This window comes from Vicugna pacos, chromosome 7 (assembly GCF_048564905.1).
Source record: "Vicugna pacos chromosome 7, VicPac4, whole genome shotgun sequence".
In the NCBI taxonomy this organism is placed as follows: Eukaryota; Metazoa; Chordata; class Mammalia; order Artiodactyla; family Camelidae; genus Vicugna; species Vicugna pacos.
In genome coordinates this window covers 18,227,156-18,252,118 of record NC_132993.1, presented here as the reverse complement: position 1 = coordinate 18,252,118, position 24,963 = coordinate 18,227,156, and the positions used below count along the sequence as shown (strand labels likewise).

Sequence of the window (24,963 nt, the reverse complement as noted above, 5' to 3'; positions counted from 1 at the left end):
TATTCAAGAGGCGATTTTCATCATGATCTCACACTATTCTGACTGCAAACACTGCCCCTATTGCTGCATCTTCCCTTCTTATGATGGCACGAGGCTGTCCAAGAATGAAAAGTTGTGAAAGAGAAGCCATTGGAAAGACAGATGGCAAATCTGGAGCTTGGGAAGCCACCAAGTAGGACGTGTTCTCTGCTCTGCCCCTAGGCTGTGGATTAAGGCACGTTGTGGGAAGTCAGTAAACACTTCTCAGGTAGACCAATGGATGGCTGGTTGGGTGGCTGGTTGGGTGGATGAATGGATGGATGGATGACATCTGTCTAAAAGTCCTTTTTTATAGACTGGTGCCACAAACTCCCCGTCCCCACTGCTATTCACACAAGCACGGGTGCTTCTCCACAAGCCACAGAAAAGGGAAAGTGTCTTAGAATGAAGAACAAATCCAACTGCAATTCAGAGCCCAATACTAAAGAGTGGGTATAATCTTACTGATGATATTAGGACACAGAAGGGGCTTATGTCTCTGCAAAGCGATGCTGTGGGATGCTGTTTTCCCTGCACTAGAAATCCATAGACTGTCCCTTAGGCTAAGTGCGTGACCACACTACGGGGACCCCCGCTTCCCTTCTGGCCTCAAAGATCATTACCTATCTCATTGTGCGAGGCCAATCCATCCTCCTGACATCTCACTTAGTGACCGGGACTGTGGGGGAGTCTCTGACAGCCGGATATGAAATGGCCAAAGACACCCCTTGTTTGAAGGCTCCTGGGCATTATTTTCTCCATCCTTAGAGGACCAGATTTGCTCCCTGCCTCACAGGGACTGTGCCTGGGATCTAGGCTGCCCTCCTCGCCTCTCTCTAGACCCTTGCTCCATGATGTTCCCTCAAATGACATATTCAGCCATTTGAAAGATTAAACTGTTTTGAGACAAAATGAGAAATCTCAGGATATAGACTTTGTCGGGTAGAGAAGGAATGAGGTAATGCTTTAGCTCACAAATTCCTGGAGGGCAGAGATTTTATTTCTGAATCTTTAACATCTGAAATTCCAATGTGCAGAAAAATGCTTGGCCTATGATAAACCATCAGCAGACTGGATGAATGAATAAATGAGAGAGAGGGAGAGAGACTGAGAGACACAGACTCCATCAGCACTGGCCTGGGACTCTGGCTCGTACCCAGTCAGCCACTGTTTCCTCTCAGGAAGGCTGGCCTGCTTCTTGGCCCTTCAGTCCCTTTTCTTTCTTGCTGGGTCCCCAGTCTAGGTGACACTGCTTTCTCTGTAACTGCCTGTTGGTCATCCTCTAGAGTTTCTCTTCTTAGGTCATTTTGGTTTACTTGGATCAAATTCCCTGAACCCAGTGTCCCTTGTTTATTAAGACCCTTTGAGCTGATAGAGAATTAGAGATTCTGGGCCCTGAAAGAATCTTAGTGATCACCCATAGCCAAGCTGGGTCCTCCTGGACTCCTCTGCAGCCCCGTAACTCGCACTGAGCCATCCTTCTGCTGCTGTCGGTTCTGTTTTATTACATTACTTGATTCGATTCCGTTAAAGAAAGGTCACACCCTTTCTCAGGTCCTAAAGCGACCTGAACCGAAGAAAAGTTCTCCTCATTTCTCATCAAGGTTCATTCATCCTGCCCTAAGGTTCTCCAGCCTAGATTTCTGCTCTGGTTCCTCAAACTGCAAAGGCATGTTCACCTCAAATTCTCGGAATCCATACCTCCTGATTGCTCTTCCTTATAGGATGGTGCAATTTGTTCCCTACTATGATATGAGGGTCAAAGCCTCCTGCTGAACATGCCCCGCCGGCCTTCCCAAAGTTTCAGAACCATCATGGACCAAACCCAGTTCAGTTTTCAAGGCCTGGAATAGACTGTTTCCAACAAAGCCTACTGTATCATCCGGTTTTTAAGGTCTTTACGGAGGATGCTGATGATAAACAGCTTTGAGAAAGTGAAGCTTGGCTTCAGGACTAGTTCACAGACTCACTCTTTGGAAGTCAACAGACATACTGGGCTCGGTTGGGAGAAAAGAAAGGGAAAGCAGGAAGCCCCGTACTAATTCTGCCTCTAAGACCAAGGCAGATGCTCTTGAACAAATCGACGGCTTTCCTTCCGTTGCATAAGGAAAAACCGGCAGTGATGAGCAGGTGGAGAAGCAGAGGGAAAGGAAAAAGGAGAAAGAGCAAGGTCAGGAGTGGAGAATGCACCAATGTTTCCATCCTTTGTAATTCTTGCCCTTCACTTCCTCCTCACTTGATTTCTGTTCTTTTCTAATGGCTAGGGCCAGTGATTTGTTCCCATTGATCGCTATTGATGTTTTTCAATTATATCCGTGACACTTTTGGCAATATGTTTGTAAACACAAAGCCTTCTCGGATCTTGCCTCTGTTCCCCTGCACGAGAGCCGTCCTCTGTCGCTCGTCACTCCGTATCAGCTGTCAATCGAAGGGGTCAGGAAGGGAGCTCCGTTTCCTTGGTCCTGGGCCTTGCTTGTTTTTCACTTTCTGCCCAAGAGTGAACATTCCTCATTCCTTGTCTCTGGGAAAATGGAAACCTGCCTCTACAAGTGGGAGAAAATTGGGCGTAAATAAGGAAGCAGCCCTACCTTGGGTCAGGCATCTCATCCCAGCCCCTGTGGACCACCGTGCTTTGGGGAAGGGGCATGTGGCGGGGAATCCTGCCCTGGGATTGCTTGAGCCTGCACCCCGAGCAGAGGCAGCTGAGAGACATGCATCCAGATTTTTTTCCCCGATACCCAGGTAGACAGCAGTCAGTTTCCTAGGTTCCTAGAAAGCTACCCGGACCAGTAGCTTTCTAACATTTTGAACAAAGATTCATAAATCAGAGAAACAGTTTGCATCACGATTGATGTGCATCCTGCCTACTTAACTGAAAAAAAAGCTTAAGGACAGAAAAAAAATGTTTAAAGAGAAAAATCCCCTTACAACAGATGATGCACTCTGACACATTTCATCCATTCTTTTTTTTTTTTTTTGATGTTGATCATGTTTTATTAAATTGATTCACGACTGACTTTTGGGTTGTGACCCACAGTTTGAAAAACTCCTGGACTAGGGTGGGGTCAGCAAACTTTTCAGTAAAAGCCAGGCAGAAAATATGTTCAGCTTTGCAGGCCATATTATCTGTCGCAGCCTCTCAGGTTTCTGCTGCAGCGGGAAAGCAGCCACAGGGGATGGGTAAACAAACGAACAAGTGTGCCCATGCTCCAGCACAACTTCCTCGTGTACACCACGGTTCAGGTTCCATATACTTGTCACGTGCCATGAAATACTGTTCTTCCTTTGACTTTCTTTTACACCGTTAAATAACGTAAACACCACATTCGCTCGTGGGCTGTACAAAATCAGGGGGTGGTCCAGGTTTGGCCTGTGGGCTGAAGCTTGCCAGCCCCCAGCCCACATGACGTGGACCAGGGCTTGGGGCGTGCTGCCAACCCTTCCTTCCGAGGGGTCCGGCATCCATGATCAGGATGGGGTGTGGGGAGCCCCAGCAACCCTGCCACAGCCGCCCTCAGTCGGGGCCACGCCTGTGTTGATCTTGTGCCTCTAGGTTAGAACCTGCGTTTGAAAATATTCAATTAACGGCCCCTGTTTCTCTGAACAGTTTCCTCAGAGAGTGTGTTTTCTGTGTTGGGTTTCTCACACTGTCTTGAAGTATCTCTCTGCTTGCTCACCTTCTCCGTGAGCTACCAGATCCCAGAAGCTGCTGGTCCAGTTTCCAACCCTCTTCCTGGCTCGTGTACGCAGTCTCCCAGGGGCTCACTCCCAGGGCTCCTCTCTCGGGCTTCGGCTGACCACACCCCACCAGCTAGCCTAAAGCCACAGGGTCCCCAGCACAACCAAAGACTCTTTACTTCCAAGTATCTGGATAGGAAACATTTGCTTTGTTTTTAATTGCGGTAAAATGCACATAACGTAATACTTACCATTTTTAAGTGTACAGGTCACTAGCATTAAGCACATTCACACTGTTGGGCAACCCATCTCTAGAACTCTTTCGCTCCTGCAGAATTGAAACTCTGGACCCATCAAACAACAACTCCCCATTTCCTCCTCCCCCAGCCGCTGGAAACTAGTCTAACTTCCGTCTCTATGGATTGACTACTCTAGGTGTCATATAAGTGGAATCGTACAGTTTTGGTCCTTTCGTGACTGGCTTCTTTCTCTTAGCACGGTGTCCTCAAGGTTTATCCATATCATAGCATGTGTCAGAGCTTCTTTCCTTCTGAAAGTTGAGTAAGAGAACACTCGCTTTTAAAAGGTGGGTCCCAAATTTTCCTAGGAGGTGACAGCATCACTGGCCTTCCCCAGATTTAACATACGATAAATTTCAAGACAGACTCCCTTCATATTTTCCCCCAGAAATATTGAGATTGGATCCCACTCCATCTCCTCATCATTACTCTGTTCTTAGAACATTCCTGAGCTTGTTCACCCTCTCATTCTTGTTTAGTATGGAGTCCAGCGGAGGGAGCAGGCTTTCTTTGAGGCCGACACTCCCGAATTTAAATCTTAGCTGCTCCATCACTTTATTAGCTAAAGGCTTTGACCAGAGCTTCATCTACCTTATATGTAATCATGTTGTAAAAATAAAATGAGATGAAAAACAAAATATCTAACATAAAGCTTAGAACTTAGTACATTGAATTATAACTATTATTAGCCCAATTAATAATTTCCAGGGTCACAGTCTGCTTCCTAGTATTCCAAACAAACCCTGGAGATCCCCAGGAAAATCCCAGAGGCTTTTCTTTGAGATGCCCATTGAGTTACTACAAAAAGTACCACAGTCAGAGCCTGTGACTCAGATGTCAAATACGCCACTGCTTTCCTGTGACCTGGACAAGCCATCATCTTTCTCCATCCCCCGGCCTCCTCCTCTGTGAAGTTCATCAAATAATGCCTCTAAAATCTTGCTCACAATGAGTCAATGTCTTCAAATGGCTCTGAGCCTTTCACGGGGAAGTCACTGTCAGATATACACCTGTGGTTACAACAAATGCGAGTACTTTGGAAACTAATTCACCCAGTTGGTCCCTGAATGCTTTGAGCCTTCAGCCAATGCGAAGATCCATCCAAAGGGCTGGGAAACAAGGATGAACTAGTGACCCCAGTGCCCATCGCCACCCATGACTGTGCATGTGTGTGATCCAAAGACTATGATTTAATGTACAACAACTCTGACTTATGTGGACCAAGCTGACCACCCACTTCAGCGAGGAGGAAGGGGAGAAAGCGAACATCTGTTGGGGATCTACTGTGTGCTCTCAGGTATTCTACGCCCACAGTGGCATTTAATCCTTCCCATACATGAGCTCATATGGAGAAGTACAGTGAGGATACACAATTAGACTAAAGTCACACAGCTGGTGTCACGTAAAGCTGAGATCACAAACAGGTTTGCCTGTTTTTAGTCTTTGGTGAAAAAGAATATGAAGACGAATATATGTATGTTCGTGTATGACTGAAGCATTAGGCTATACACCAGAAATTGACACAACATTGTAAACTGACTATACTTCAAATAGTATTTATATATACAAAAAACCCCAGTTTTGTCTGCCTCCAAAATCTATAAAGTTTCCACTCTCCCAAGCAGCCATGCTAATAAGGACCCATCCTAAATGTCCATCATAAATTCATCCAGAGATGGATTCACATTGGTCCTATCTAATGGCCTGGCTCTCATTCCCTTTCTGACTCCTTTATGGCTCAAGCTAATTAGTGATGTGCTCAGTCCAACATCCAGTTGCCTATTGATTGACCACTGGGTTCGCAGAGGGAAAGAGTAGCGTTCATTGAGTGCTTTCCAAGACCCCAGCCCTGTTCCAGGAACTCCTGGCAATACATTAGCTCTCTTCATCTTCATAATAACCCTGTAAAGTGGTATATTACCCCACTGGACAGAGGGTCAGGAAGGTTAAGTAACTCTGGACAACCCAGAAGGTGGACAGACAAGGTGGCCCAGCACCGCGGGAAACCTCTGAAGGTGAGACCCTTGGGCAAATCCTCCCACAGCCGAGGGCGCCAGGCCTCTCTGCTTCATCAGCCTCGGAGACACAGGGGAGAGGCAAGTGGATCATTTATCATCCCTGCCCCTCCAGCCCCCTGAGGTGGCTCAGAATTCCTTACACAACTCCTGAGCTGTGTTCATCCTCTCTCGCCTCCTGTGGGAACACACCGGAATTATCCATGAAGGGTTAGCCATAAGGTAAAAGCTGCCCCCCGGAAGGGCTCCACTTTCCCAGCACCGTGCTTTGCATCCATCATCTCAATTCATTTTTATAACAATTATATCAAGTCTATATTTCCATTTTGCACAATTTGTGCATTATTTCATTTGATTCTTCCCCAAAGACCAAAGTTTATAAAGTAAAGTGATCCTCCCAAGCTCACCCAGCTGGGGAGTGTGGAGCCAGGACTCAGACCGTGCTCTGCCCACCCTAACCTATCTGTCCTCTGCCACAGATGTTATGGAGGGGCAGTCCCACCTCCCATTTGACTGATAGGTAAACTGAGTCCATGAGCAGAGCAGGACAGTGGTTGCAGACCTAGGGTCAGAGTCCCAGGCACACTTCCATCTGGCTTTCCTAGAGATGGTAATGGTGCCAAAGAGAGGAGGTGAGCTGGGAGAGATCCTTGATAAAAGCTGATGTTGGAAAATAAACCTGAGCGATCTGCTTAATTGATCATCACTCCTCCCTTCTGCGATAGCACGGGGTTTTAAGAATTCTACTCCTCCCTGAAATGATCCAATAACAAAATATCTCATTGTGACTGGTCCTCCCTCCCCCTCTCTGCTGCAGAATGTTTTCTGTTTATCCCTGTCCTGTGTCTTCGTAATTGTGTTATTCACATAGCAACGCACAGGGATGGCAGGACTAGAGCCGTCAGTGCCGGCGCCAAGGGGAAAACGAGACATCCCTCCAGGAGGATGCACCGTGCATCCCTGGGCTCCCCATGCCCGGTGGGACAACACCCAGGGCAACCTCCCAGCTCTGTGTCGCCCCAGACCATCTCCTGGGCAAGCCCTTTAGCCAAGGAGCCAAGGGTTTGTGAGGACACCATACACCATGGACTCTGCCCCGTTTGGGTTCAATTTGGATTGTTCTCAGAATAAACAGCCTCCCTGAAATGACATTATTCTGCCAGCGTGTGGTTTAGCGGCTATCAAGCTCTGTGCTAGGACTGTGTCCTGGCTGGGGTGTGTGAGTCCCACTTGGGGTCCACCTCCCATGCACCCTCCCCACCCACCCATCCTCCCTGGAAGCCACTGTGAAGGCTCCTCTCAGTCCCACCCTAGGGCTGGATATCTAGGCCCCAAACGTGCCAAGTGGGTGGACCACTACGGCCCCTGCCCTACCCTGGCCACCTCCTCCAGGCACGCCGGGTTGCACCCCCTTCCCAAGGAAACCGTCTGGAACACAGAAAACCTTTCTCCCCAGCCCCCTCCTCACTGCCAAAGCCATAAAAGGGCCGGCGCCTGGCCTCTGTCTTTGGAGGCTGCATGACTGCTAGGGTTGAGCTGGTCTCTTCTATGTCTCCCCAGTGCCAAGATAATAAAGGGGGAAAGTTTTTCTCCTCCTTCCAGAGTGCAGACTAATTAGCATTTTTAAAATTACCATTGGAGAAAATACACCTAATTAGCCACTTAAAAGGAACGCTCTTTTAAAAGAAAAAAGTCATAAATTTCCAACTGGCCACAGCTTGGAGACACTTTTAAAGCTAATTGTGTGTTTCTGGTACCAACAGGGGAATTGGTAAAAGTTAGCAGTGGATTTTATGACCTTGGTGGGAAAGGGGAGGGAAGCGGCAGACTGACCTGGGCCGGAAGGGTTAATTTCTAATTTCTACTTATTGGACTAGATGGGCCCCTCCTCACTCCTCCTCTTCCTCCTCACCCTCCTCTTCCTCTTCTCCCCTCCATCCCTACCTCAAGCCCTGCCTTGGTCAGAGGTGCCTGCCTTTCAGCTGAAGGAGAGGCAGGCCAGCGGGCGGACACCCAGCCAGGCACAGATACAAGAAGAAAGGGAAGAGAAAAAGAGAGAGAGGAGAGAGACACTGGAGGAAACTGGGAGAAGATGGAGCCACAGCCAGATTCTAGGAGCCTGTTTCTCATCTGCACCTCCCATTAAACCATGCATCGTGTGACTGGGTGGGACTCTGGGTTGCACATCAACATGGTGATTTGCTCAGCCTGTTCCAAACTGGAGGCCGCCAGGGGCTTCTGCAGCCTTCTGCTGCCTGCAGGCTCACCCTGCCCTGTGGCCCCAAACTCCCTGGTCCTGAAACGGAGAAAACACTTCATAAAGGGCAGGTGAGAGGTTCTGAGGGTCCTCATTCTGGAGAAAGGCAGTCCAGTGGGCTCTGGTTCCTGGGGGGGTTCCTGGGGAAAAGTGAAAGTCATTTGCTCCAGTAGCAGATTTAGTACCACATTTGTATGTCTGACTCAGTCCTTGAAACCATATTGTTCCTTCGTGAAGATCCTTGCTTTTATATGTTAAAGGAGACAACAGAGAAATTACAGTTTGGAAACATGTTCTGGAAAGCATCCAGTGTGCATTCTCAAGGGGGGCAATAGCGCCCCCAAGAGGGAGAAGATTGAGGACAAAAAAAAAAAAACCCTCTTGGATATTGCAATGGTCTGTGGCCCTCCAAGGCTCAAATTCACATCCCTGGGCATACCTTCTCATTCGGAAGAGTTTGGATTTAGTTTGTTTCTTGTCCTAGTGGAAGAAAGTGATAAGGAGAAAACGCTGAGAAACGCTGGCCTAGGCAGGGGCCCCGGGTCACAGGTCATGGCCACACAGGCTGGATCCGCTCACATCCACCCCCTGGGCATCAACTGAGCTCAGTGACTGAACAGGAAGTGGGGTGCAGGAGTGGGCTCTGCCCTGAAGCAGGTCGGTGATCCCTAGGTGTCCCAACAAAGGCAATCCCAAGCTTAAGAGGTGGCAGGAGACTCCAGCAATCTCGGGGGCTGAAACAGCACCAGAACAGAGCCTGTGTGCGATGCTGCCATGCTGTGTGTCCTGTCAGGGCAGAGGGAAGAGCTTCCAGAACACAAAACATCTCGGAGGCCTCTTCCCACCCTGAGAGAGATGGGGTGCAGGTGGACTGGCCAGGCGGCCTGCTGGGACAGGAATAGGGTGTGGGGCTGAGGTGATTCTGGGCCTTGAACACCACCAGTGGAGCCCTGGTGCTCAAGGTGGAGGACCGAGGGGGAGTGAGGGACTTCGGGTCCCCAGCTCTCCACAGGCACCTCTCCAACTCCCCTTTCCCTCCACCTCTGGCTCCAGAGGCTAAAAAACGAGAGAGAGAGAGAAAAAAAATGCCAGGAAAAGGGACCCCTCATTACACTCACCAGGGATGGGTCCTCGGGTCCACACCCACACCACACCCCACGTGGCCCTGGGCTGAATCCTCCAAGCAAGCTTATGCCTGACCAGTCTCAGCCTCGACGGGCAGCTTCGGTCTGGTGGGAAGAGCTTGGAGTCAGACCCACGTTCAACATCGTGGGAACCTGGAAATGCAGGGCCCCGGAGATGGGCTCTGTCTGCCTCCACCTTCCGTGCCAAGCTAGTGCCCGCCACACAGGGGATGCTTCAGCCATGTTTGTGGAATCAGATTTAACCCTTCTTCCTCAAGGGTTTTCCCAATAGGAAAATTGGCGTCATAGCCTCCCCTCCCTTAGAGGGGTTTTGTGAATGTTAACAGAGATGATGCTGATGATGTGCTGGGAAGGGCATCTCTTCAAGCACCAGGCAGGGTGGGCGTCTCCCCGCCTCCCTGCCCCCGACGCCCCGGCCCCGTCGCTGCTCATCTGCCCTTTCTAGGAAACTCGGCGCTTTAATTGGAAGTTGTCTCATGTCATTTCTGCAGGCAGGTGAGGAAAGGAACAGAATAGGGGGACGACACAGTCACAGATGGAGAAACTGAGGCACATCTCAGGAAGACCTGGTGGGGAGAGATGGCTCTGGGTGCCCCCACCAAGTACCCCTCAGGTGCTGTCCTCTGGTCCCACGGGGCACAGAGCACTGTGCGGCTGGGGGACACATTCCTAACAGCAGGGCCCTCCAGGGAACGTTTATTTGGGTCCCTTTCCTGGGGTTCTGGCCCAAGGAGGGTCGCCCCTCTGCGGTCCTCCCCAGGAGATTCCACCAGGAGCCCTGTTTCACACGCTCCGGCCCGACAGCAAGAAGCCCCACGCTCTCCCTCCGCGGGACCTCCCTGGCTTTCTGGGGGCGATGGGTGGCTCAAGAGTTACATTTTTTTTTCTGTCAAGAAAGCACAAACAGTTCGAAGCCAGGAGGGAAGGGCTGTGCTCCCTGTGGGCCACCGGCAGAATCCCCAGGGAGCCCTACCAGCGTCACGGAGGCTGCCGAGAAAGGGAAAACAGCCGGCCTGTGGGGCCGGGAGCAGGAGGAGAGTCGTTATTTGTGAATGATTCAAGCAACGCTCCTGGCACCTCCAGGAGTGCTTCTTCTTGCCACCCCAGGACCCAGGCACAAGGAACCATGGTGGGGGGGGGGCCCTCTCCGTCCCCACCCTGCGCCCACCCATCAGATGCAGACTCCAGCAGGCGGCCTGGCCCTGGCCAGCCTCCAGGTCCTCGCCTGCTTCCCACTCCATTCCCTGTCTGCATTTGTTTCCAATCAGTTTAGGAAACAGCTCCGAGAACAATTAGAAACGATAACGAGGATGAATTACATAATTACAGTCCACCTAGATCTCGGGTGCTTTAAAAAAAAAAAAAAGGCTGAACTGAGTCCAAACTGGGATCAATGTGAGGAAAAAGATGGTGCTCGTGGTAAGTGTGTGGGGGGGTGTGTGTGTGTGCAAGGGCTGGGAGACTGGCGATGGCGGTGGGGCAGCCAAGGAGCAACTGTGTCCACCAGCTGGCGAAGCGAGGGTCCTTATAGCTCCCAAGGCCAAAGCCTTAGAAGCAAATTCTGGAGGCCCAGGGCCCTACTCAGGCAATGCAGACCATTTTGCAGGTCAGGCCCCACAGACCAAAACCATGCACCCACCTGGAGGACCATGCAGTCCAAACTTACAAGGACCAAAGACCCAGAGAAGAAAAGGTCTCACTCCACACCTCACAGAACTCAAAATGCCAAACCCTAAGCCAAGGGTTTGTCCGTCTGCAGGCCCCTGAACTCTGGCCTTTGATCCCCAGGCCAGCAGCTGACTTTATTCCTGACCGAAAAGGATGGGTATAGAAAGAACTTCATCCTCTAGCTCAAGGCTCACAAACGTATCCTGTAAAGGGCCAGAGAATAAATATTTAGGCTTCGTGGGCGATGTGATCTCTGTTGTAACTCCTCAACTCCGCTGTTACAGCACAGACAAGATGTAAACAAATGAGCGGGGACGTGTTCCAGCAAAACTTTATTTATGGGCACTGCAATTTGAATTTCATATCATTTTCACATGTCATGAAAGCTTCTTTTTCTTTTGACATTTTTTCCCCAACCATTTAAAAATGTAAGGAACATTCTTCACTTGTGGGCTGTACAAAAACAGGTGGCAGGCCAGAGCTGGCCCGGGCGCCGGAGCTGGCTGACCCCTGCTCTAGAATGTTGCTAGAAAATTTGGTGTTTCTCTGAGGGCTCCCAAACCGAGAGCCTAAACAGGACCCTGTGGACTCAGCACGACATTTGGAAAGTCTTAGCCGTCAGTCTTTGCTGGATCCCACTGGCATGCTAACCAAGGAAGGAAATCACCCTACCAGTCTTACTGCCATCTGTGAGCACCTGGTCCCCAGGAGCGAGCAAGTAGAGGAGAGGTCTCCCCAGCTGAGCAAGCAGTCCCTGCTCAGAAGAGGATGGAAGAAGGACAGCGGTCCAATCTGCCCCTCTCTAGGCAAGACAGGTGTCCTAGTATATAAGGTGACAAAGGACCAGCCTCCTGGTTTTCTACACAGCACATCCCAGCTTAGCCCTGTGTCCTCCTGCAGCTCTTGTTTTAGCGTCAGGGAGTATCAAGCACCTTCATTCATTCCAAACAGATGTGTCATGTAGAATGTCTACTAGGGCACCATGCCAGGTGACAGTCAGGCACAGGATGCCAAGCACACACGGCTACTAAGTCTCCATGCACTCAGGACCTTAAGGGCTGGAATCCATTATTCCTCTTTTATCCCCAGCACCTAGTACTACACGGGAGAGGCTCAGAAAATGTTGACCGTGTAAGTGAATGAATGTACGTGCAAGATGGAAATGGTTAGCGGCCTAAGAAAGGTAGATGGAATCCTGGGAGAGTGGAGAGGAGGGAGAATTTGTGCCTCACTGAGGAAATCAACTTAAAGGCCCAATGACAATGGAGGCAGCTAAGCTCAGCCTGATAAGGTGGGTGAGATCTGGGCACGTACAGTTGGGGCCTAGAGGAAGAGGGAAAAAGAAATTCCAGCCAGAATAACCAGCAGGGGCCACAGGCGTGATGACATCAGTAAGAACACCGAGAGCTGGGCCTGCTCATTCCCGTCTGCAGCTAGAGGAGTGCCCGTGAGTGCTGGGAGCCCCGGGGGTGAGCTTTATCTAGATCGCCGAGTGCCCACAATGTCAGGCAAAGGGGTTTTAACTTGTGCAGGTGGCGGGAGGTGTTGTGCCTTCTGAACAGAGGTGGCTGGGTGGCAGTGAGATTAGGAAAATTAACATGGCAGCCAAGTACATATGGACAGGAGCGAGCAGGAAGGACAGAAGCAGGCAGGTTCCCAGGAGAAACAGAAGAGTGGCCTGGATGATGTGGGACCTGCAAAGTGAGAGTGGTTATGAGTGTAGACCCTGGATTCGGAGAAGCTGGGCCCAATGACCAGTCCTTGATGGGACTCAGCCTCCCCATCTGTCAAATGGAAAAACGGAGTGATCGCCTCGTCGGGTCATTGTGAAGTTTAGATGAGGTTACACGTGTGAAGTGCTACACGCTCAGTAAACATTAGCTGTCACTGTGACTTTCATACCAGAATAACTCTGCAATGCTAGGGAAATTCGTAACTCGTAAAAATGCTCTTTGAGTGCTGTGATAAATACTACAAATTTCTATATGACCAGCGGTCAGACCGTGTCCATTGTTCAGGAGTCACATTTCGGCCAGAGCAGCTTCTTTCAAGCAGAGAGATGGGTGGCCGACAGTGTTCTACAATCTCTACCTGACTCCTTTCTCACCCTGTAAACCCTGGATGGTAGAGACCTCACCACATCCTCAAGAAGGTGACAAACACCCTCCCAGCCACCGTCCACCACCACCACCCAGAATCAGCTGGTGGCAGCCAGAAACCAGAAATGTCTAGCCCCACATGAGACCTTTACCAAGGTCCCAAGCGCGCTACAGAGAACTCACAGCTCCCAACACAGGGAGGGAGGCTGGAGGGAGGAAGTCCTGACCACAGGCCAAGCGCCCTCTGTCTTAGAGGTGTTACAGAGGGATTAAGCCAGGGCCTCTGGCCAGCAGGAAAGTCTAGGGGCTCTCTGACATAACAAGCCTGTCCTTCGGGATCCCTCATGCTCAACATTAGCAATCAGCTTCTGGTGAGCCCCTGACCAGCCGGGAAAACGATCAACATCCCGGCAGAGAGAGCACAGGCTGCTGATGCTGGCGGCCGCAGCCGTGAGTTCTGATCTTGGTGTCCCCACTGCCTGGCCCTGTAACTACGGGAACAAGGAGAGCAGTTCAGTGAGGGTATGTGAGATAATGTGTGTTCGGTACACACTGCAGCCCAGCGCTGGGACCTCTGGCGTAAAGGCAGAGGACGCTGGAACTCAGCGCCGTGACTGAGGCCGCAATCACCACCACCGGAGGTGAGGATGAGGGGTCTCCTCCCTAAATCAACGCCTGCCTGGGGCCCAGAAGGAGGAAGTGGCTTTAACCCAGCCCGGGGCTCTGTGCTGGGCTCCACCCACCGACTCTCAGATGGCCCCCATCCTCTTGGGGGTTCTGTTTCTCCATATGGTCCAGCCTCTTCTCTGCCCTGGTCCAGTTTCTATCCACACTCCTCCCTGCCCACCAGCTGGACCTTCCATCTCTGCACGGGAAGGAGGAAATGTGACTCTGAAGGAAGACTCATCAGCCACTTGTGAGCCATCTCCAAAGACGCCCTCAGTCAGCCCTCCTGGCCACTCGCTTCCAATCCCATTCACAGCTGACCATGGCTCCTAAGAGCAGGAATGCCAGCCCAAGGCAGCAGGAATGGAGATTTTTTTTTAAAAAGAGAAGAAAAGAAACATTCTTGGGCTCCCAGGGCACCTCTCCACACAGCACAGCACGGCCCCTCCTCCCACACTGCCATCTGGTTGCTATTGGCAACCAGGCAATCATATTTTTCTGGTCCCAGATAGAATCATCATAATCAATATAGAGTATTTATCCCACTCCTTGGTTTCAAGGAACTCAAAGCTTTTCACATCTATTATTCTTTCTTCACTAACATGGGGGAGACTCAGGGAGGAAGTGTGGATGCGGGGGAGGGGGGAAGGCCACAGCCTCTATTTAACAGATGGAAAAACTGAGGGAAGGGGTAAGAAGGGGAGGCTGTGAAGAACTGCCCATGAGAAGAGAGCATTGTTAACAGCGATTGGCACGTGATGGTGCTTTCACATATATTCTCCATTTATTTCTCACTCCATCTCTGGGAGGTAGGCTCATTTCATCCACTCACAGAGGAGCCTCGTAAGATTAAGTGATTTGTCCAAAGTCATACAGCTAGAAATGGCTTTGCTGAAGCTGGAAGTGGGGCTTTTGAGCTCCCTTTCAGTGTTTTTTCCCCCATTACATCTCTGCAAAGAATTATCATGCGCTCCTAGACTTATTACATCTCTTCTTCGCGCAGCCAGCACACCACTGTAAATGCTCATCATTCTACTGCTGCTCTTATGTAGGTAATTTTTCTCTGAGTTCTGGTTGATACCAGTACTCAACGGGCAACAGGGACACAAATGACAAGATTGAAGCATTTGACTGGGTTGAGAAATTTACGAGCTATATTTAACTTCCAAAATTCTATGGCTATCCCCTTACCAGAGTAAAATTTTGGGAAAAAAAAGATCAACTTTTTTGACTGTGAAAATCTTGATTTTTGACAACTCTGTGTTGTGACCTGTTACCATAGTGACTGGTTTGATGTCACTCTTTCATCATAACAACCAAAGCGATGCTGGAAACATGCCTCTGGGGTCCCAGATGTGGACGAGCACATCCTCAACACCTTCCACCCTCAACACCACCAAAGGCTTCAGTGCTTACCTTGCTAGTTAGTGCTAAACAGGCACCTGGAGGTAAAAGGACCGCAAATAAAACACCAGGGAGAGGACACATGTGACCATGGGCAGAACAGATCTAAATAGGTTGTTTTTCTGGGTTTTATGCACAGCACGGACACCACTGAAAGAAGAGAGTGGCTGGTTTGTGTCTGAAGCCTCCTCTTTGTTCTCAGAACAGAGAATCAGCCAGATACCCCTTACCTTTAACCACCTTCCTAACTTAGAGTGAGGCACGTTCTACTGCTTGGAGGGAGAGGCCCCCAGACAGGAAAGCCCACCTGGGATACCCCCGACCTCCTGAGAAATGAGATGAAGGGACTCGGGCATCCTTTGCCCTCCTCGTAGCTCATCTAGCACCTCCCTGGATTCCAGCAAAACAGCCGCATTGGGGAATTCCCTCCATTTCCTCATTATATTCAATTGAGTAGGCAGAGGAGGAAAATTAGAACAAAATGCACCCCTCACCAGGCCAGAACCCAGGCTAAGGATACACAGAAATGCTGAGGATCCAATCCCCAAGGATTGACGGCCCGTTTCAACCAATCAACGCAGGCTTGTTCTCCACCTGTTAGTACAATGCCTGTGACTGGCCGACAACCCGGGCTGGCCCGCCCACCTCACAGCCCTTCCACTGCACTCCACTCCAGGACACCATCCGCCTTTGATCTCCCCTCCCCTTCGGCTCCCAAGTCTCCTCAGGTCCTGACATTGTGCTTTTGTCCCCTGCTCCCCATCCCCAGCTCCCTCATTGGCATCAGATTTGGTGTTTCCAGCATGGAATTTCAATTTTTCCTTTTGACCACAGTTTGCACCCAACCCTCAGTTGCACAGTTTTCTGACCACCCTAGGTACCCAGCTCGCTTGTAGCTGGGCTCAGCCCACATCAGCCAGCCTGTTGGCATCTCTGCCACACCAGTACCTGCTGCCCACAGCGGGAGGCAAAGAGGGAGGGAAGGTGAGTGGAGGTACTGTTGTAGGCACTGTGTAGTGTCTCTCCCAGAAATTTAGCAAAACTCAAACTGAGAAGTGCGGGTTCTCCAAGACGAAAGCCAGCCTGGGGCTCTTCGTAAGTCCTGCAGTTCCAAGTCCACCTCACGGCAGGTTCCCAGTGACGATGCCTTCCTCCCTTTGTATGAGACTGGTTCCTTTCCAAAGAGCTTGCCCTCTGTTGTCTCTTTTGAGCCTGATACCATCCTTGGGATGGATGCCGTCAACCTGAGGAAATGATCGCCATCTTGCTGTTTGTGGACACTGAGGCACAGAGGCAGGGTGATGCTGTCGGAGTCAGAATGGCACACCCTGCGTGGCTCTCACCTCCCTCAGCTACATGAGCATGACCCTGACGAGGTGCAGGTGCAGAGCAGGTAGAGGATGTGTCCCCCACGCAGGTGGAGCAGTTGAGTCACACCTGACTTCTGGCCTTGTGGGTGATGATAACCAGAGTCCCATTCTGGTTTTTAACCTGTGATGAGGATCCCAAATCCACCTCCCAGTTGCTCTGTTCTGGGGCCACACCGGGGAGCAGGCAGAGCTGGGGTAGCTTCCTAGCCTACCTGCCTCTCCCTCACCCTCCTCCATGCACAGAGAGCACATCCCAGGGCCTCAGATTCTGCTTCTGGCATCCGGACACACTGGCTGTATCCTCAGGATCAGAGCAGGATGTACATGGGCCCTGCCTCAGGCTTCCTGGCCATGCAGGGTCAAGTCCCCATTTAGAAGGGAGGCTGCATAGGGGAGGCTGGCGGAGGTCTGTGGTCCTCACTCTTGGTTGTGGGCCCACAAACTTCTGTCAAATGTGTAGCAATAGCCTTGGGCATAAAAACAAGGAAGGGAGGAAAATAACCAAGGTGGGGAGAGGGGAGAGATTCTGAAATCTGGACAACATCAAGGGCCGGTTTCCATGACAACGCTCTGTATTGCTGCAGCCTGTTCTAATCAGTGCTGTTGATGGAGCCTCCAGCCCCATCCGTGGGGGCCCCCGCCTAGGCCGGCTCCTCCCCCGGCAGGAGGACCACTAACGCCCTCCCGTCACCCCATCTCCTAGGAAGGGAAGAGGGGCTGCGGAAAGAAGGAAGATGAGAGGCATCCCAGAGAGTGGAAAGTGGCAGGAAGACTTAGAGCCACCGCCTGACGGAGTGTGGGAGTCGTCGTGTCTGCATGTGTGCTGGGACTGCCTGTGTTGGGGATGCTCACTTGTGCACTGGTGAGCCCCTGGGTACCCGCGGGCTACGTGGTGGCACTGGCCAGCGCGCCAGCATGGCTTCCTGTGGGCGCATCAGCTGAGTCTGCACACATTTCCCTCCCCCTACTCTCTGCCCTCTCCTGCCTCTCGCAAAGCTCTGAGCTGACGCCCAAGGATAAGCCCTGTGTGGCAGAGACGAGGGCTGGGTCAGAGCCCAGCAGGAAACAGGCACCCAGCCTCCAACCACAGCTCAGTGGGTTCGGGACGGAGACAGCAGTGGCCGCGACGTTCTCCAGCGTTACACCACACTGAAGGGTTTATGGCTCAGGGCCTCTGCACAGACTCCAGACTCCTCAAATTCCCACAAAAATGATTGGCAACTTACAGGCTTTGCTCCAATCCACAGATGGGGCCTCAGAGGCAAACAACTTGTCAAAGTCACCCGCTGGGTCTGGTGTCCCCAGAAAGCCAAGCTCCCTTCCCTCTGCACACTCTGAGCTGCCCTCCCCCGTCCTGTGCCCACCTGGAAATCACCCAAACACACTGCAAATCAGAGGACGCATGACACACCTCACTCCGTCCCGCTCTGAAGGCAGTCCGACTGGGGGAACAAGGGATCTGGTTTATATTTTAAGCAGCTAGAGTGAAAAACAGGCGACTGATGAGGTAAGGCCATGGCAATGAACACCGTGCAGCTGCCCAGGATAATTACGTCGCCTCGCCATCCTGGAGCCCGGGGAGCGGGGCACAGGGGAAGGCCTGCCCCGTAGATTATGAGCAGTGGGGACCGAGCCAGCCACTCCAGGAACGCTAGCTCTCCACCTGCACCCTAGCTGTAAGGGCTGCCGCCACTACTGGAAACACAGCAGGAGGAGCCAGAGGGGTGGAAGGTCCCAGTCAAAGCAAGGCTCTCTTCCCCTCAATTCTCAATCCTTGGCAATTCCCAGAGAAAAGTTCCCATTCCAGCCCCCTTCTAAGTTGCTACATAAAGAATCGGGGCCCTGAATTTCAGTTGACCACCCAAAAGACATTGGGAGACCTAAAATCAGCACAGGACAGAAATTAGTGAGAAGGTCATTGAATAGGAGAGGGGGAAGAGAGAGGCTAAAGGGTGGCTGTTACATGTCAGGGATGACCTTTGAAATCCTCACCTCCTCCCTCGAGCTGGGGCGTGGGTCTATGCAGGGGCTTCCCAGCCGCCATACTCCACCCACGGAGACAGGCATTTCAGGGCTAAGGTCACTTGGACTGTTGGCCACTCAGATGGCACCATGACAGGAGCTGTGTGGAGCACCTGGCTTGGATTTGACTGGGCTTCCTGGCTGCAGCGCCCCATGGATGCTCCACTTCACGTGTGTGACTTGTTCTCAACTTTGACTGAATGTCACGGGTGCAGACCATGCTTGTGGCGTTCCCTTCCAGGTCCCCCTTCCAGGTCCTTCCTTCCTTGGTTCCCTGAGTCCTCAGATGAAAAAGGCTACTACTTGACCCTGTGGAGGAGAATCCAATCCAGGTGACCCACCAACTAGCACTGGCTGTTTCACTTTTAAAGGACTTTCTAGAAACACAACATTCAGGGCACGGAGCATCAAAAATCAGATCCTGAAAAGTCTGGGTCTTTGTCAATTGCCAGAAAGCAGCTCACATTTCCTCTCCTTCATGGTCCTGAGCCAAAATCATTAGAGACCCTGATGAAACTGACTTGTGAGGGGCAGAAATCTAGCAGGGAGGGATGTGGCCACAGTGCGTGTGTGTGTGTGTGCAGTGCACACAGATGCACGCATTCGCACAAGTGAAGCAGCAATAATTGGTGGTGTGTGGGTGTGAGTTGTGCCTGTGCAACTCAGGACCAAGAATGGGAGGAGAGCTGCACCTGAGGCAAAAAAAGCTCCCGGATCTCAACCTCCGAACCAGGAGATCCTTAGCCCCCTCTGTCCCAACTGATTCTTCCAGCTCCTCCCTCTGTCACCGCCCAGTGCATGAGGTCTCCCTCATTTCTCTGTCCCCAGGTTAACTCAAGCCACTGAGTGCCCACAACCTGAAAATACAGGAAGCCCTAGAGTGGGGACCACGATGACAGCCACCCTGAGCAGTGTCAGCAGGCTGAGAACGAGAGTTGAAGATGAGGACAGTGGCGTTGGCAAGAGCCAAGAGAAAGCCAAGGGCTCTCTGGAGGGGAGGCTGGAGGCCAGCCAAGGGGACGCGGCAGGAGCCACATGCAGCTTGTGGTTGCGGCGGTGGGAGGAAGACTCCTCTCCTGACAGGCAGTCAGTCCTGACCCGGGGGCCTGCTGGCGGGGGGGGGTCTGGCCATGGCTGCGAGAAGCTTGTCTTTGGGACCCTCTCTGCAGGAACGCCTCAGCACAACTTGCTGATGTGAAAGCACACATGTGGGTTTGCACACAACCTGCCAAAAGCATATGCTGGTAATGTGAGGTTAAAGACTGGTTAAAATGCAACGGTGTGGAGCTTCAGTTTCCTCATCCACGAGATGTAGGTAATACCAGGCGACTGTCTGCGCGCTTTTCTGACGCAATCCATGCCTAAAGTGTGGGGCGCAGTGCCTGGCATGTAATAGGTGCTTAATAAGCACTCATTTCTTTTATTATTATTTTCCAGCCCCCTGTCATTTGAGGTCTAAAATGACGTAGCAAACATAAAGGGGGTGTTGGATACACTATGTTTTCATTTGCAGCACAGCTCCTATTCACATTACCCAGCTACACACGGAATGGCTCCCCACCTAAACATGCAGTGTGGATTAGCATAGGATGATAATTCTAGCCAGAAAAATCTCACTATTAGTCTAACATACATTTAAATTGTCACACAGTGTAATGGAAAATCAAGGACTCTGATATTAGACCACGGTAGTATCTGATCTTTACCACTTGCTAGCAACAGGCCTGGCTTAGCCCAATGCCTGGCTCCTACTAACAGCCCAATAGATGTTTTAAAAAATAATAATCCTGGGAAAAAATAATAATTCTGTATAGTTTTAGATGTATTTTATGTTGACAATTCTATTCTTGATCTCATGGGGTTTTTTCCCCCCCCAATGTCCTTATGACTGATGGTCAGCATATCAAAACAAAAAGTTTTGTTTCAAATCAGCTGGCCACTGCTGAACAGTAAGTCGTTGAAAGACAGGATGGTGTTGAAGGTTTGTTTAAGAGGCCACGATTCTAGGAAGCATGTGGACATATTCATTCTTCAACCAGGATTGAAACGAACTGTCCAGTCCCTCTGAAACTCTCTATCACAGACAGCAAGCATTGACTCACAATTATTACCACGTATACTGTGCTTTACTATCAGCCAGAATGTTGACCGTCCCTGGTTCATTCACAAACTGCACTACTCGTTTTATCTCTGGCCTGGAGGGAACTGAGAAGCAGAAAGTAGGCTCTGCCAGACATCCAGCTGCCGTGACGCTCTCACCTCAGCTGGCAGGTACGGGAGCTTCAGACGCATGGACCACAGATGCTGCAGGCCCACCTTGCTGGGGCTCGGTGGTCAGCCCTTGAGAAAGAGATCATCTCTAGGAGCCTCATGAGATCCTCCAGGCTGTCTGCAGACAGGTCTCCCAAAAGGGGTGACCATCCGCACTTTAGAACACAAATGTGAGTAATGTATTTAGTTATCCATATTATATACATGTATACACAAACATGCATACAAGAATGTACACATGTACATGTACAACACGTACACATGCATATGCATACGTCATTGTGCGACTAAACTTACTATCCACCTTGGGTGACACGCTTGCTGGGGATGCTTGTGGGAGAAGGAAAGGCATTTTCTGTGGCTCAAACAGCTTCTGGAATCAAAATATCTGCAAACCACTGGCTAAGGGGGCAAGTCCTGAACCCAGACCATGCAATAGATGGTCAACCAAAGTCCGGGGTAATAATTCTTTCTGCTCTCTCCTCCCTTTCCCTAAAGCCACGAGGAAATGTTTTAATACAGGTGCCTTTTCACCTGCGGGTCCCGCTGGCTGGGGGATTACCAGGGTGAAAAGCATCTGGTTCCTGACCCCAGAAAATGTCCTAAAACCAAATAAACAGTGTGTTCTTTCTGAAGCTTTATAGGACTAGTATAACATATGCTGGCTGGCTAACTGGAAAACATTACTCTGTGTGTGTGTGTGTGTGTGTGTGTGCGCGCGCGCATGCACGTGCACGTGTGTGGGTCTGCATGAGGTTGGGCCTATTGCCTTAGGACACACTTTTGTTTTTACAGGATTCAGTTCCCTTCTCCCTTTTCCTCACAGTGCGGCCACCGTAAAAGTTTTGAGCTTCAACCTGCAGGAAAATGCCAGGATCCTTGTGTTTAAAAAGAGAGCCTTGGTTTACCTTCCCCACTGCCTTCCACCGACGAAGGTGCACAGACAAACACCTGGCAGGCAGTTCGCAAGCCTTTGAGGTTCTGCCTCTCCCGCGCAGCTGTCACATCGCACCAGATCAACATGACACAGCAAATAACACTATGACACGCAACCGGCAACTTTTGGAAGTACGTCCTCCCCGCCGAGCCCCACCTGCCTCCCCCAGCGTGTGCTGCTGTCTTCAAACTAACCATCCTGAAACTGCTTAAAAGAGCCTGACAGGTAATTTATTCTGCGGCAGAGGATAGCAATTTCACTGTCCAGAGGCAAGATACCCAACTGCATCAGAAAACCTATCCACTCGTGGAACACGGGTTTAATATGATAACAATTCCAAGGGTGTGTGGTCATAATTCTCTCTGCCCCTTCCTCCCTGTCCCTGAAGCTGCTAGCAAATGTCGTTACACAGTTTCCTCTTCTAAAGGCCCTCCAATGAACCTCCATCGAATAAATCAAATATTTCACCGTGAAGGGTGATTATCAGGCACTTGTTTGAGGAAAGAGCCAACTCTACAGAGGTCAGGGCCCAGTTGCTGCCGAGGGATTTTTGCCCCGTAAGTAGGATGTTTTTAAAAATTGTATCTGACTCCCTTTGCCGCCACCATGCTGGGCTTTATAGGTTTCGCTGGGGCACCTGGTACAAAGGGAAGGAAGAGCAAAGAAGTGGATACACAGGATAATACTTACTTCTAGAAGTAGAATCCAGATGCCTTATGGTCTTATTTTTCCAGAATATCCTGACAGCAGTTCTCACATTTTATTTCCTAAAACCCATGTAAGGCAGGGAAGGTCAGCATTCCATTGTTGTTTCCGTTTTACACTGTAGATGGGAAAATCCAAGGCTTGGAGTATTAAAGACTCACTTATCCTCCTTGATCACATCATAGGAATAGTGGATTCGGGGTTCCTCCCCTGGTAAACCACAACGGTGTGGCCTGTCTGCCATCATATGGTAAGTTCCCATCAGGGACAGAGCGAGGGTCCAAGTCTCCTGACTCATCCCAGACAATCTCCCTGGCTAGCTCCTGCTCCATGAGATTGCATCTCGCCTGCATTGCAACAACATGCAAATTCTAAAAATGATTTCTAAACTTGGCTTTGTCTTTGAACTTTCTATGAGATCCTGGACAAATGCTTCCCATTATGGTATTTTGGAAGACTGAGCTGTAAGTGGGGCTGGGAGCCCCTCAGGCCATGGTTAATTCTTTTAGGGTCTGCAGTGCCCAACATGGTGCCTGGACTAGACTGTGTGCCTCAGACCTGCTCACTGAACTGAGCTGAGAACAACAACAGAATCTGCTTACCTCCCACTGATGTCCCTGAGCGAGGAACACATGCCGGGAAGCGCAGGACACGCCCACGGATCCCAAGGCTGTAGAAGGCAGCATGTCCGTTTGCTTGTTCTACTAAACTCTGCCTTTTTAGGTAGTAATAAATGGAATTATTTTTTAAGCTCAGTGTATATTTATGTACATATAAACATAAATATCCTGAATCTACTACATTTAAAGAACCTATTCAGTCCTATAATAATCCTATTGCTAGGCCACCAGTTGGAGAAACCACGGCCTCTCAAAGAATGATTTGCCCACGGCCAGCAAAGGCTGAATGTCAGAGACGGAAGATCCCAAAGGCAGACCCAGGTAATGAGGCCAGTGGTTCCATCCGGCTGCGTTTGGAAAGAGGTCTTTCAGGGCAAGGAGTGCCAGCTGTTTATCAAAGTAGCACGTCACCAACACTCTGGGTGGAGACTGCATGCGAGGGTGACAGTCCCGGCCTCAAGTCATCACACTGTCAGAGTCAGAGGTGAAAGGGGCCCCAGACCTACTGAAGCTGGAGACCATTGATTCATCCTATCTGAAGAGGAGCCCAGCCCTAAGTGCTCACACTTGCCTTTGGGGCTGGCCTGGGAGACCCAGGGTCAAAGCGAGGACACATCCAGGACACATCTGAAGAGGTAGAGAAATGTTATCGGTCAGGAGCAAAGAGTTGGAGATGAAAGGAACGTGTTTGGTGTCCCCAGTCTGGATGTCAAGTCTCAGGGCCACCGAGACCTGGGACGCCAGCAGCCGGGGCGAGCCTGCAGGCTGTGTGTAAGGTTGCTTTAAGCAAGCAGAGAAACAGGAAACAAAGGGGAAGAAACCTGGAAAGATGGAAATGAAGCATCGCCCCAGCACCCAACCCATTTTCAGAAGTTTTAGCAGATGTCCCTTCCGCCCCCTCCTCCTTGGGAAAGCCTCAAGACTCTTCCTCCTCCCCAGTGGGCAGCTTTCCCCACTACCTACGCTTGCTTTCTGGATTCCAATCTGCTGCTTCTCCATAGGGCTCTTCTTTCGCTTTTCTTTTAGATGCTGACCTTTGTCCTCCGCAACTTGTCACTCAGAGAAGTCCCCCTCCGCTAATTCATTTCATGCATTTAGTTAGCACTTATTAAGCACACACTGAGCCCCAGGCCCTGGGCGAAGTACCGAGCATGCGTGGAATGGTGGCAAAGACAAAGACGGTCCCAGGCTTCTAAGCTTTCAGTTTAGTATGAAGGAGAGCATTGAACAGGAACCAGGTTGCCCCCAGAAGCAGTGCCTACTGCCGCCTGATTTCTTCCAATTGTCTCCCCTTGCCCTGATCTGATAGACTTAAGGTTATGGGTTGTTGGGACTGGCATGGCTCTGAGAGGTCAAATCGGTACGTTGAGCTGCCCTGTCTGTGCATCTGACCACTACTCTGGGCTTCATCATGGAGGAGGCTGAGGTCCCAGGGAGAGCAGACCCCTCCACCTCATTTCACACCCTGGCACCTCCCATGGTCCAGCACCCTCAGGTTCTGTGCAGGAACAGGATGGTGTCCCCAACTGGAAGACACTCCTTCACTGATGCTCAGAGCCCCTCCTTTCTTTGTGGCTGTTTTCCCACAGCAACAGCAAATCCCATCTGCAGCATCATTTTTTCACACCCAGTTCCCTTTGAGGGAAGACTTCCATCTTCTGGGCTGCTCCCAGTTGCATCTTAAAGACCCAAGCCTTCACAGAGTGGAGTCATGCTTCCTGAAGTTAAAGCCCACTGGGCCATTTTTTTCCCTAGGCCCCAGTTCCGCCATCACCCTGGGTACCATTTC

General features: G+C 50.7%; 1 protein-coding gene and 1 long non-coding RNA gene across 2 annotated transcripts in view; one reads left to right on the top strand and one right to left on the bottom strand.

Annotated features, from left to right (window-relative positions):
• Positions 1–24,963, bottom strand: part of PLXNA4 (plexin A4) — a 410,094-nt gene that overhangs the window by 260,584 nt on the left and 124,547 nt on the right. The window lies entirely within an intron of this gene.
• On the top strand, positions 16,250–21,076 carry LOC140697536 (uncharacterized). The gene is made up of 3 exons (XR_012074674.1): positions 16,250–16,379; positions 17,327–17,481; positions 19,470–21,076. It is a non-coding gene; the product is annotated as an uncharacterized lncRNA (long non-coding RNA).